Below are 14356 nucleotides of genomic sequence, written 5' to 3'. Positions count from 1 at the left end.
AGGTAATATAGACTCACTATAGCCCATTTATTAGATCTGGAATGTTTTTTAAAAATCCCATCACACATACACAACCACCATCAACATATCCTTCCTGTCTTTTTTCCAAACAATTTTTATTCTGCTCCATACCTAATTCAGAACATATCATAAATATCAGTTTAGCTGTAGAACATCCCATTCTATGGATGTACACAATTTACTTATCCATTCCCTTCTTGTTACATAATTAACTCACTTTCAATTTTTATTATAAATTACACTTTAAAGAATATCTTTATGCCAAAGATTTTTTTTTTAATTTCAGACATTCCCTTGAAAATAGATTTCTAGAGTTAGAATTACTCCAAGTGTGAGTAATTACCCAAAAGAGCATATAATTTTAAAGTTTTCACTAACACACCGCCAAAAGGGTCCTCCCTCATTTCAGTGTTAAATCCTGACATTTCCCTTTCCCATATTCAAAAACCATTCTTTCCCTAAATGATTCTTCTCCAGGATCTTGTCTCCTGAACGTGCCTTGTTCCTCCCTTAAGCCTCCTGCCTCCATCAGTAGAACTGGCCCCAATTTCCTAGGTTTAACTATTTCACTTTTAAGAGGGTAGGGTTTTGATAAATATTTTCTTTTGTTTCTGACTATTTTTACTCATCCTCCAACTCTGCCACAACACACTCAAAAAAGTATTCCACTAGCACTGGTTTTTAAATTATGTAGATTATATATTTATCTAACCTGCTTTTTAGAATGTAAAACCTTCAGTGATTAGAAACATTTATTTTTTAAGTATCTACCAAGAAGAATACTTTATATTGTCCTATGACCTACTTTCTAATTTCCTTTCTGTAAAATTTTCCACAAGTTCCTAGTCAAACTCAAGAGTCCTATTCAAATTATTTGCACTAGTTTACAGGTTCATCCATCAGAGGGCTTTCAATAATTTCTACCCTCTATTCCCCCATTTACACAAAACAAATAAATGTCCTTCTTTCTTTTCTTTGCCAGAAGTTTGACAACTTTTATTTTTTATTTATTTTTTGTGTGTGTGAGGAGATCAGCCCTGTGCTAACATCTGCCAATCCTTCTCTTTTTTTGCTGAGGAAGACTGGCCCTGGGCTAACATCCATGCCCATCTTCCTCCACTTTATATAGGACACCGCCACAGCATGGCTTGCCAAGCAGTGCGTCAGTGCACGCCCGGGATCCGAACCAACGAACCCCAGGCCACCGCAGCGGAGCACGCACACTTAACTGCTTGTGCCACCGGGCCAGCCTCTAGACAATTTTTAAAGCATTCAAATTTTGTTTTTTTCTTTTTCAGAGTCCCATGAACTATTTAATTCCATCACACTGAGACTTAGCACAAACATATATAGTCTAAATTGTTCAGAAACATGAAATTTAAGAAAATGTAAATACGCACTGCAAAACACAATATAAAACCCTAGCCATAAACATATGTATCCATCAAAATAGAAGTAGTCAATCTACATCTGATTGGCTGTTTCTACATTGTTTTATTAATATGTTTGTTCCTTATTCACTTAGGACCCCATAAGGAAGCAACAGCAGGTGCCAAAGGTTTAAGAACAATTCATGAGAAGAGAGGAAGGGCAGGGGGAGAAAGATTTCTAATTCAAAATCAAAATCACAAAAAGTTTGGGGCCGGCCCAGTGGGGTAGTGGTTAAGTTCGCTTGCTCCACTTCTGGCCACCTGGGATTCGTGGGTTCAGATCCTGGGTGTGGACCTATGCACCACTTATCAAGCCATGCTGTGGCAGCATCCCATATAAAGTAGAGGAAGATGGGCACGGATGTTGGCCCAGGGCCAAACTTCCAGAGCCAAAAAGAGGCGGAATGGCAACAGGTGTTAGCTCAGGGCTAATCTTCCTCACACAAAATCACAAAAAGTTTATAGACCACCTTAACCTGTGGTTGCAAATTAAGAAAAGATCACCATCATTTAATTTTAACAACAAAACAGAGCCCTTGGACTAACATGAGGAGCAGAGCTCTACTAAGACCATCTCTCCCTTTCTTCATTTCATACAGACCTCACCCTCACTCTGCGACCTGAGGCCAATGCTGTGAAAATGATACACAGCAGTGGCTTCTCAAACTTTCATGTGCCTCTGGATCACCTGTGAATATATGAAATGCTGATTCTGATTCAGGAAGTCTGGAGTGGGACCTGAGACTCCGATTCTAACAAGCTTCCAGGCGCTACTAGTCTGAGGACCAAACTCTGAGTAGCAAATATATAGACTTCAGCATCTAGCAATTTTGTAATCACTGGATTTATACTAAGTTTCCAAAATACAGCTATAAATGATTGGCTCACTTTGTTTTATTAAATACAAGGTCCTTAAAGAGAGAAAAGACACTTTGTTTCTCCTTAATATTATTAACACTGATTAAGCACATTATATTGTCTATTGACAAAATATATCAGGAACTGGTTACACGGGTTGCCTTGAGGAAGAGACTGGAGAACTGGAGGAGGAGGGATGGGAGAGAGGATTTTCACTGAATGTTCTTTTGCAGCTTTTAAATGTTAAATCACATGAGTGAATTACCTATTCAGCAAATAAATTATATTTTAAAATTTTAAAGCATTTCATAGGATATTCTGGAAGCTCAATAAATGTTAACTCAAATTAATCCATTTCCCAGGAAAGTAAGTGGTAGGCCCGGGGAGAGCACTTACCTTAAATAAGTTAGCATTTTTCTTCAAAGAGGAAACTTTCCTTAGTTTAAGCACCTTCTAGAATCATGCCAATATTATATTTTTATTATAATAACATTTTTCAACTCAATTACTCTTCTCCAGCACTGGAAGGGCCCAATAGTACTTTGATTCACAGTAGATTCGAAAAAGCTTCTATGTGCACCGCTAATAAGTCAGGATTCTGCTGCTAAGAACAGGAGAAAACTACAGAGAACTTTCTATCACCTCAACCCCTGGTCTGTAAGTTTGATAAGTGGGCCAATTTGCGCTATAATTGTTCCTATTAACAGCATTCAAGTTGGTAATTTAGATCAATATAGAAGTAACTACAACTGAAGACAAAAATCAAAGGAGGGAATGGGAGAGAATGTACGTGTATGTATGTGTGCATGGGTGTGTCATCACAAAAGTGACCCTATGGCTGACCCTTAGAGTAAACATTAGCTCAACCGTCTGATCTGATCTTAGCCCATACTGACCCAGCCCCACCTGCACCTCACAGGGTCTCCACAGCAGACACAGCCTTCTTTACATAACTTGGTCATGACTTGGCTATAAGACTCTGAAAATACTTGTAGCATTTGCAACTTCTGAATTTATATTCATCTGTAAACCTATAAATGCTTGTCTTGGTTCTGCTTTTTACTAAGTCACCATAACGCAGACTGTACCATGTTCTGTTGAGGCTTCCTTCCCCAGATCTCTCACCTCTGCCCTCCTTCTCCACTCACACTGCCGCCACCCAGGTCTGGGTCTTCACCCTCTATCCCAGGTCCCCATTCCCTCCCTCTGGATATGGCCTGTGCTTATCACTGAGTGGATCAGCTACACATAGGCTGAAGGTAAAGGATCAGAGACAGGCAAACCCAAGCTAAAGGGAATCCACATGTCACAGCCCTGACCCGAGGAGTTTTGGCAACAGTCCAGCACATGCGTCTAAAGAAGCCCAGTCAATCATGCCTCATTCCAGTCGCCATGTCTGTTATCCAAGGAGATGCGGCAGTGGTAAGCAGATAACCAAAAACACTGGAGTGGGGAAAAGGAGGCCCCAGGAGCACGGCCAATCTTCCTAATTCTCCACTCAGCACAGAGCCCCAAACAGCTATAGATACAGCACAGAACCAGCACTGACTCCCAGCAACATGGGGTGGACTTGGCAGGGAAGATGGTAAGAACCAAGTAGATCCAAGGACCCAGCCAAGAGGGCTGTGGTTCCAGTAGGAACGTCAGTGCCAAGCAGGAAATCAAAGAAGAAACTCAGAAATACAGGCCAAGAAAATATTAGGAAGGTTGAGGCAAGGGTGCATTCAGCTCACGTGGGTGCTCTCACCCAGGGCTTGAGCTGTTATCACTGGTTTCCTATCTGCCAGGCGATCGGTGCGAAGCTGCCACAGTGCCTCTCCCCACATCAGCAATGGATCAGGAAGTAAGAGCTACAACTGGGCCCACCGGTGAAAAGGAAGAAGACCTACAGCTGCATAGGGCTGGAGACAGCAGCCACAGCTCCCAAACTGCCATTCCACTCACTCAAAAACTCCCAGTAGCTCCTCCTACATCATCACCACCATCATCACCATCAAAACCAACAGTAACTGGGCATGCATTGTGCCTCAAGACATCATCTCCCACCATTCTCCTCTCTGCTCACTATTCTTCAGCCACTCTGGCCTCCTTGATGTTCCTTGAACAAACCAGGGCCACCCCAGGGCCTTTGTACTTGCTGTTTCCTCTGCCTAGAAGGCTCTTCCCATAGGTACCTTCATAGTTCTTTCTATCTCCTCCTTCAATCTTCACTCAAATGTCTCAGTTAGCCTTCCCTGACCACCCTATTTAAAATTACAAATCCTCTCCTCAGCCACCTCTCCCCATTACACGGCCATTTGTTTCCCAATCTTTCAGATCTAGATTGCGAGATCTCCTACTTAAAATCTTCATTCTTGTGTCTCTGCTTCCCTGGGCTCCCCTTTCTCCAGACTCCCATGGCATTGTCTATTCCATGCAAAACTTCACACTAACCGACAGCACTGCCTCACTGGGCTACTGGGAGGATTAAATGAGTTAGGTCATGCTTAAAGAAGCACTAGGACAGTGCTCCATCTTGTTAAATATCCATTAAATCACAGCCCTTATTATTATTTAGTATAGGTGTCTTGTCTCACATATACTGATTAAAATCTTATTTCTATAGCTAGATTATAAGCAAAATGAGGGCAAAGATATTTTCCTATATTTTGGAATCTCGCAGAGTACTTACCACAAGTTTTAAATAATTATTTGTCAACTGATTGAAACAAAAGATTTCCACTTCTAAAGATTCCTTTGAAACCCCTTAGAACCTCTATTTAAACAGTGATTCCAATCCTTTACCTCTTCCAAAACTGACTCAGTGTGCAAATACAGCAAATCCCTGAAAATGGCATTTATAATAGGAACTTTGCTATAGCATGAATAGCAAAGCTGACATACTATATGAAAGATCAAACCAATATTGACACAAAGAATTTTCCCCAAAGCAACTGTTATAGTCTTATCTTGAATAGAATGTTTGCACAGTTAATTAAGTATTGCTATGGACTCAGCAAAATCCCAGGCAGACCCTGCCAAGCTGAGTTTTACATTCCCACCATCTTATCACTATTTACAGGTCCTTCTCCTCACAGCCCCTCACCTATCACTACCGCTAATGCTTTGTGTGGGATTAAACGATCAGTAAGTCATACACCTTTTATCCGTGAACAAAAGATAATGGAATCTCAGTGCCAAAGATTCCATTTACCCATCCCACAGCAAATACGCTCTGCCTTATGCTCCCAGAAATCAATCAGGTTGTATCTTTTCCCACCTGTTGACTTCTTGGAACTGTATAAAATAGGAAAACCACGTAGAGAGAGAGGTGTTTACTGGTTTCACAGAACACGCGTCTATACACCAAATATGAACAAGAGTTTACTTCCTATGGTTACCAAGTGGGAAGCCTGCCAGAACCCAGGAGCCTCAAAATTCACCTCAAAATCACAGACTGCTCGTGCGGGGAATGGGCTAATTGCCAGCTTACACTGGGTTGTCGAAAACGTGGAGGAAGTTAATTATGACAGATAGAAGCCAACAAGAGTCATTCATAACCTTTCTTCCTTCCCTCCGTCCATCCAGCCATTACTTATTGAGCACTTTATATGACACATCTTATTTATATAATGGTCCAGGCACTATTCCAGAAGGTGGGACTACAAGAAGGAATAAACTCTACTATGCCCTCAGGAAGGTTATATTATAGTGAGAGAGAGATATCAACAAGATAAATAAGTAAAATTTATATTGTGCTAGATATTGATAAGTGCTAAGGAGAAGAGAAACAAAATGAAGTAGGGAAGCAGGATATGAAATGTCAAAGGGCCAAAAGGAGGGAGTGAAATTACAGATGGGTAGCCAAGGACATCCTCAGTGAAAAGCTCATATTTGAGTCTGAAGGGAGTGGGGGAGCCAGCCTTGCGGATAAATGGGGAAGAGCATTCCAGGCAGAGGAAACTTGAGGGCAAAGGTCCTACAGCAGAGCATGGCTGGCATGTTGTCAACACCAAGGAGGCCACTGTGGCTGGATTCTAGTGTTCACAGGGAATAAAGAGGAGCAGGGAGCAAGACATTCAGAAGCTTGCTTCCAAAACATGCCTTTTTATCAATCACAGAAAAGCCACTGGTTTACCAAATTTTCATTTCCTCAAAACTCTCCATTGGTTATTTTTCCAAGAACTTATATCTCCGTATTTCAAAAGAACAACCCACACTCTACAAAAGAAAAAGAAAAAAAAGTTATACAGCAAACCAACGTATTTGCCTGGAGAAAATTCTAAGCTTCTCCTAATAAAAATGAAAACTGCAGATCTGAGTGTAAGCTTCTCTAAAATTGGGACCAGGTGTCACAATAGAGAACACAGCTCAGCACCATGGGCAACTGGACTCGCAATGATGCTATAAAAAGATGACAAGCTGGTTAAAAAGAATAACATGCAGAATTACAGGAGACCGAAGTGTTGAAATTTACCACAGGGACATTTTTTAAAATGTTGCAACGCCTTCAAGTCTTTGGCAAATTTAAATGCCAAGCTGGCTAATGCAATATCCAGACCACACGTCTTTCCTGCCCAACCAGCTTGGCAACATGAATAAGACGCTATCGGCCAAGATCTGCGACATAGCAGGGTTTGGGGTTGGTACCTTAAGATCTGCTATCTTCCAATTCAACTCAGTCCTGATCAACCCAGTTTCATGCATCACGTAAACAGTTTTCCAAAGAACAAACACTCGTGGCAAATTCTAAAAAACTCATTGCAGTGACTCCACGGTTCTTAAGAACACACAGTCTGAGTTGCCAAGGCAACAAGCATGGACTACAAGGCATACCCCGAAGCCTGTGTAACAAAAAACAGCTATTATTATTAATGACTAAGAAGTCAAAATCCTTCCCCATCCGGTTCTGCAGAGATCACACCCACCGCCCCACCCACGAAATGGACAAATTCCTGCTGCTGGGTCATTTCATGACTCTACTTGGTTGGAAGTTATCAGAAAGAAAACTGAAAGAAGTCAGTGGGGCAATAAAGAACTGCGGGGGAAGAAATGACTGGAATTTCAGAAAGGTATGGATGGAAGGAATAAAAATGAGTTTTGAAGAGAGGTGATCCGGAAGAGTGTGAGGCAGGAGAGAAGGGAGAGAATTTTTAGAGATATTACTTAGAATTTTTAGAAATATACATTGAATCCTTTTTAATATTCTCTGAAAGAGGCAAGAAAAGTTTCAAACTTTGGAAATACTTGTAGTTTAGTTTCTGAACTGTGTTCCTCTGAACAGTAAATTGCATCAATTACTCTTGGAACAACTAGACTTGACGAAGAAGTCTAGTCCATGGACATAAGAAATTCAGCGAATTCTTCACTTGATATAATACATTCTCCATTATTGAGGGCAATGATGTATCCCAGAACAAAGCGTGACAAAGATGTTCAGGAAAATCACAACCACACGTGCCCTGCCCTGCTCAAACATAGAAGCCAGCTACTCTACACAAGTTAAAAATCACATTCCCACTTCCTCCCACACTACCTTAAAAAGCAGAGATTTGGACAAAGATTCATTCTGGCTTGCATTTTTCCAGTCTCAGCAAAGAGCCCAAGTAACAAAAACTGGCTTCCTTGCAGTGGTGTTCTCCAATCATCTAGAAGTTTCTAAGCAGTTGACCTAAGAAAAAAAGGACTTTCTCTAGGGATCGTCAATCTAACCAGTCCCTCCCTGTCCCCTCCAGAAGACAACCCATCAGGCAAGTTGAGAGGAGGGTGGTCATGCATCCTTCAAAAGCAAAGGCTCTTCTACCCTCCAGGAAGTTTCTGGCCAAAGAGGATTCATACATAATATAGAATATGCCCTCTAGTGAGTAGTCAATGATATTTTTCAGTTGCACAAAGATGATGAGAAATTCTCCATCCTGACCATAAACTATTTGAGACATTGACGATTATACCAAGAATCTTTTAAAATTATAAAATTTAAATAAAAATAAGTAAAGAGACAGGACTAAACACAAAGATTATCTGAGAGGAACCTCTAAAACCATAGGAAACAAGTGAAGACTGTGAAATACCACTTTATAACACTATGTAAAACCCCAAAACCTAAATATATGGGATGGTTTCTATTCTCTGTTTTATGCTTTTTCCTAGTTTCTTGATTTTCTACAAGGATCACATATAATGTCTACAATGAGGGAAAAAACCTGAAGTTTTTAAAAATTATGCATAGAAAAGACAGAAAGAAAATGTACCTTTAAAATGTTATCAATAAGTATACTTGAGGAGTAAACTGCTCTTTACTTTTCACTTTTCTGTATTTTCTGAAGCTTTTATGAGAATGTAGTAATTTATAGTGAAAAACAACTTTTAAAAAGATGTTTAAATTATTAAAATGCCAAAGGACTAAAATTTTTAAGGGTCATACATGTATAAATACAAAATATGATCAGGAAGAAGCATTCACCACTGATCAAGCTACCTTTCACAGAAGCAATTTATGTGTTATATACCAGTGCTTCTCAAACTTGAGTATGCGTGAGAACCACCTGGAAGGTATATTAGAACACAAGTGATAGGACCAGTGAAGCTGTAGGTCTAACAAGCTCTAACAAGGTGATATTGATGATGCCAATCAACAGACCTGACTTTCAGCAGCCAGGTTTGATGCAACCGGAAGTGATGAGTAGAGTCCAGTTTGTGTCCTCCCAGGAAGCATCCAAGCTCATTCTAGACAGGGCAGAAGAGAAAGTGAACTCAGAATCGCACCTTCTTTCAAAGTTCTAAAACAGGGGCACAGGTTCATCTCTCTCTAGTCAACTCTTGGTGTTAAATACTTAGTCATGACCTTAAGGGTGGGGGGGTCAACGAGATTAAGATAATCATGATTCCAGGACCTAAGGAGTTTGTTAGAGCATCTGATGCAACCAGCTTTTAGCTCCAACTTGGCAGACTGCCTCTGTACTCCCTAGAATTCTCCATAAACTTATCAAATCTCTTGGGGTAGTTTTCAAATCCCATGTTGTTTCCCACAATGATTTTGTTAGATGCCTAAGAATAGGAGGCAGCTCACAAATGCAGTATCTATCACTCATACAGAGACAAAAAAAGGCAAACGTACACCCCATGAGCTGACCAAGCACTTACCAGGTGACTCTGAGAACAGCGGAGTGCAGGGAAGGAGGGTGAACTTGTAAATAGTAAAAATGGTTCTGCCCTTTCACTCTCTAGTCACCTTGGGGTCCATCAAGAGCTAACTCAGAAACTCCATAGAGCCTCAGTAAGAGACTGCAAAACCTAAATTACTCAGGCCCACATCCAATATCCTCCAACTCACAAGCCCATCAAAGTGCTCAAGATGACTGTGTGTTTCCTTTCACCCTAAGGAAGAAGGTACCTGGCTGAGAAGCCTCCAAGTTCTATGCAGTGAGAACCTCAGAAATAAACTAATTTAATTAACCATTCAGAAGAGCACAGAGAATTCCCACCAACCCCAAGGTCCCCAAACACCACATTTGCCGTTTATCCCCAATGCTGTCATTTCCTGCCTGCAGTGAACTAATTACACACAGTGGGAATTCTGGAGAAGCCGGTTCTAACGTTTATCTGCTGTTAACTTGCTGTATGACCTCAAAGATATTTCTCTAGTGCCTTTATTTCCTCTGCTATAAAAGCAAGATAAGGGGAATGACATGCTTGACAAAGTGCCCTAATATAATACTATAGTCATTGCTATCCTAGAGATGCTCACAGGGATGGTAATTAACGTGTCTCTTTTACTAAGGCCTTTAAAGATAACTGATGACATGTTGTGAAAGCATGGGATCTCAAATGATACTTCCTCTTTTGCGAAAACAGGTTTCAGTGGCAAATGCTACCTATAAAATTGTTGATAAAAACAGTAGCAAATGTGCTTCTTTGTAAATCACTGTTTCATTCCATGATGTGTGTTTTTCCATAACCATAGCTCTAACAACAGATACTAGAAAAATCACCTTAAATTAGATTTCCATAACACTAACATCCATCATTGAAAACTTAGTTAAGTAAAACTGGGGTGTACTTCCTTCCCACTGAAATACTTTGCAACCACTGAAAACCGTGTTTCAGAAAACTAGTTAATAACATAGTCTGGACATGTGAGAAAAGCTGGTTACAAAAGATTCTGTATACAAAACAATCAGTATAATCTGATTTTGTAAATCTACATGGGCATAGAAAAATAGTTAATAAATGGTAGCCATATTTTATATCTCTCTCTTAGGCCCCAGCCCTTATACATTTGAACAAGCTATATATTAAAGTTAAAACACATATTAATCATTTATGTGTCACAAATTTAATGCAAATTTTCCCAGTCTGTTGTTTCTTCTTTTGTATAAAAGTTTTAAATTTTAATATATTCATATCTGCTCATTTTTTCTTCACTGGTTGCTTCTCTTCCTTTAAAGCATGAAAATTGTCATTCCTATGCAGACCTAATAAATATTATATTTTCTGCTAGTTTTTTTATAATATGATTTGCAATATTCAACTCTCTGGAGCTTATTTTTGGGATATGGTATGTTTGGTGGGGTCCAAATTCATATCTTATCATGTCCAAACCATTTATTAAGTAATCTATTAAATAATTCTTCCTTATTGCCTTATTTTGAAAACTTGAGCACATTTGAGTTATATGTAGTTAGGAAATTATTCCAAATCACTTTTTTAATAGAAAGTACAAGAATTCAAACATACATATTTGAGTTCAAAGTTCAAATATATACTTGAGTTCAAAGTAAGAACTCAAATATACATAATAGTTTTGTAAGAAATCTCAGTAAGGGATTACGAACAAATTAAATCATCATCAAGCCATTTCATCTTCAGTGGGCATCAATCAGCTAAGCAATAATCCCTGTTTAAAATCAGTTCTTCCTATTAGTAGAAGGCTTGGAGAATGTAATTGCAGGGTATACAAGTATATGGTGGCTGAGTCACCAACCACTGTTAGAATTCTCTGCTTATTTTATGGGGAGGGGCTACTTCTTGGGTGGCAAGAAGTAACCCTGAAACACCTGGAAATAACACCCCTTGGCCTGAAAAAAATAAAAATGAAGAAGTCGAAGAATTTATTGTTTAATTTGGTCAAGACTTAGAACCATCATTTTCAGTCTATTGATTTTTCCTCCAGATATATCAGAAACCTACCACACACAATGTATATTATATAAATTTGCACTTGTTTTTTAGGTTTCTAATGCCTGCATCTTGCCATTCCCATTAAGATAAAAGCTCCTGAAAAGCAAAGGCTGTGTTTATTAGAGAAGGAAGGAAGGAAGGACTCGTTTGCAATTCTTATAGCTATCTCTTTGCTGAGCCTTGCCCACAGTAGATACTCAGGAAAGGCTGCCAGTGGACCAACTATTTTAGCATTTCAGCCATAAATGATGCTTAAGGGGAAAAAAAAAAAAAAGAAAGGAAGAACATATATCACTGAACGCTTTCATGTGAATTCATCTCCCCTACTAAGTAATATGGACAGATTTTTCCCATCAATTCACATCCCGAAGCACAAACATGATGATCTTTCTTTTCATTTGCATAGCTACGACTTGTCATCATCCAGCCCTATTTTTTGACTCAACAAAACAGAACTGCACCATTAGGATTTCAGCATGTCTATTCTTGCAGTGACTATTTTGAATTGTGCCTTTTAGAAGCAACCAAGAAAAATGTTACTTCTAAGGTATATATTTGGCTTGGTTTTAGAATCTGAGCTTTTCTGGGCTCATTTTCCTTTTGCTTTTCCATGTAGGGAGGGAATGGCTCAGGGAGGTTCCTCTGGAGAAAGGCCTCTGATGGCGGTCCTCAGCCTGGTATTCCCTGCCTTTTATCCCCTCCACCAATAAATGGACTAGAGCGAGCTCTATCATCATCATCATCACCAGTATTATCATCATCAATGCCACAATGTACTGAACATCTTATATATGCCAATCCACACTGCTAGATGTTTTACTTGTTATTCCCAGTGCTGTTTTTGTTACCAAAAAAATTCTAGAATGTATTTCCTCCTCATTGCTGAGAAAACTGCTCAATTTAATATTATACTTAATCATTAAGTGTAATTTTAGAGATCTTGCTTAATTTCTTAATCTAATAAATGACTAGCATGTTGAGAAATTTGATATTTAATTTCAGAATATATTCTCATATATAAAATAGAAAAGTCTAACCTATAAAAACATCCTCCCCGTCCCTGCTTCTCTCTTTTCTGCTGGAGAAGAATGGATATGTTTGTCATGCAGCATAAAGAGGCCAGCGGAGAGGACAGAGATTATCTTACATGCTGGCAAAGCAACCGTACTTGACTCCTCCCATCGCTGTCCCCATCCTACTCCCAAGCCCGAGGAGTCTGGGAGAGCAAGAGGTCGAGTTACATACTAATAAATACTAACCAGGCTGCCTCTCCCTCGCCTCTCTCCCAGCATTTGCCTAGGGGTGTTGGAGAGTCAGGCACGCCTCACAGGAGGTTCCCAGGGAGCACAAAGCAAATGCCAGGGAGCCCAGAAAAAATGCAGTCCCTTCAACTGTATTGGGAGAGAGGCACCTACACACACATATAAACAAACACATATTTTATTCTTAAACTTAAACAGTAAGTCTTACCGTAGCTGTTCACATCTACCAGAAACCATGTTCAAGAATATCACTGCAGCCTGGGAAGTCCGAGAGAGAGGATACAGAGCATTCCTCTCCAATCCTTCCAATGAGTATTATTGTAGGGTATTATCCCCATTTCATTCCACAGAGTCTAGATTCAAACTCACACCAGTACATTTTCCCCTAAAATGTGCAGTCTCCCCCAAAGCCTCAGAGACGCAGGAGAAAGAACACATTTGCAAGGCCTGGAGGTCAGCACTGGGACAAGGGCAGGAAGGTCACTCACTGAAGCCAGGCCCCTGGGGTTCAGGCTCGTCCAAGGTGAGTGTTGACTTTGCCCCTCATGGAAGCTCTTCCTAGAAGCTACAACGCTGCAGTTGTAGGAGACACCAGTACAGCCCGTGGTACCTCGCACTGTTGGCCCCAATCCTTCGGCGTCCCCGTGTTCATTCTCTTTGCCAAGTGACTCTACAGCTCCTCCCACTAGTGGAGATCAGAATAATCCCCTGCCACTTGATTCTGGGCTTGCCCGTGACTTGCTTTGGCTGGAGGGAGCCCAGGCCTTAAGAAGCCTTGCAGATTTCCTCAGCCCTTCCAGCTCTGCCATTGCCTTGGGAAGAGCTGCCCCAGGTGCCTACTGCCCTCCGCTTGGATCCCACATGGAGCAGATGTGAACCAAACTGCCTGCCCAGCCAGGGCCATAGCTTGAAGCACAGCTGCTCAGGTAAGCCCCAGCCAACCTGCAACTGCAAGAGCCATAATAAATGTCATTCTAAGCCACTGTGTTTTAGAGTCTTTTTTACACGTCGCTGTTACGCTAATAGCTAACGGATGCATGGTCTAAGGAGACTGCTCATGGAAAATACGATATGCCCCCTTCCCCCAAAAATGATAACTAAGTTTTTTTTTTTTAAAGATTTTATTTATTTATTTTTTCCCCCCAAAGCCCCAGTAGATAGTTGTATGTCATAGCTGTACATCCTTCTAGTTGCTGTATGTGGAACGCGGCCTCAGCAAGGCTGGAGAAGCGGTGCGTCGGTGCGCGCCCGGGATCCGAACCTGGGCTACCAGCAGCGGAGCGCTCGCAGTTAACCGCCAAGCCACGGGGCCGGCCCCTGACAACTAAGTTTTAATAAGTGCTTACTCTGGACCCATTTTTGTAAGAACTTTAGGGGAGTTTACTCATTTACTCCTCACAAGAACCCCATAAGACAGATAGGATTTTTATCTCTATTTTAAAGATGAGGCAACAGAGACAGTTAAGTAAGCTGCCCACAGCTGGAACGTGGTAAAGGCAGGATTCACACTCCAATCACCTGCATCCACAGTCCTTGCTTATATCGTCTATGCTAAATGGCCTTGCAAACCTCCTAGCCAATCTGCCTAAAATTTTGCTGTAGGTTCCCATAGGATTAGGGGAAAAT

General features: G+C 40.6%; 1 protein-coding gene across 18 annotated transcripts in view; it reads right to left on the bottom strand.

The window, feature by feature from the left end:
- Positions 1 to 14356, bottom strand: part of LYPD6B (LY6/PLAUR domain containing 6B) — a 164105-nt gene that overhangs the window by 128115 nt on the left and 21634 nt on the right. For 14 of the 18 annotated variants that reach the window (XM_087435172.1, XM_087435164.1, XM_087435160.1 and 11 more), the window contains exon 2: positions 8929 to 9014. The exons of the other annotated variants lie outside the window; for them this stretch is intronic. The gene's annotated coding sequence lies outside the window, so the exon portion shown is untranslated. The remainder of the gene's footprint in view (positions 1 to 8928; positions 9015 to 14356) is intronic. 18 annotated transcript variants of the gene reach the window in all.

This window comes from Ceratotherium simum, chromosome 9 (genome assembly GCF_057802395.1).
Source record: "Ceratotherium simum simum isolate JZ-2026a chromosome 9, ASM5780239v1, whole genome shotgun sequence".
In the NCBI taxonomy this organism is placed as follows: Eukaryota; Metazoa; Chordata; class Mammalia; order Perissodactyla; family Rhinocerotidae; genus Ceratotherium; species Ceratotherium simum.
The sequence above is the reverse complement of the archived record's forward strand: the minus strand, read 5'-3'. Positions and strand labels throughout refer to the sequence as shown.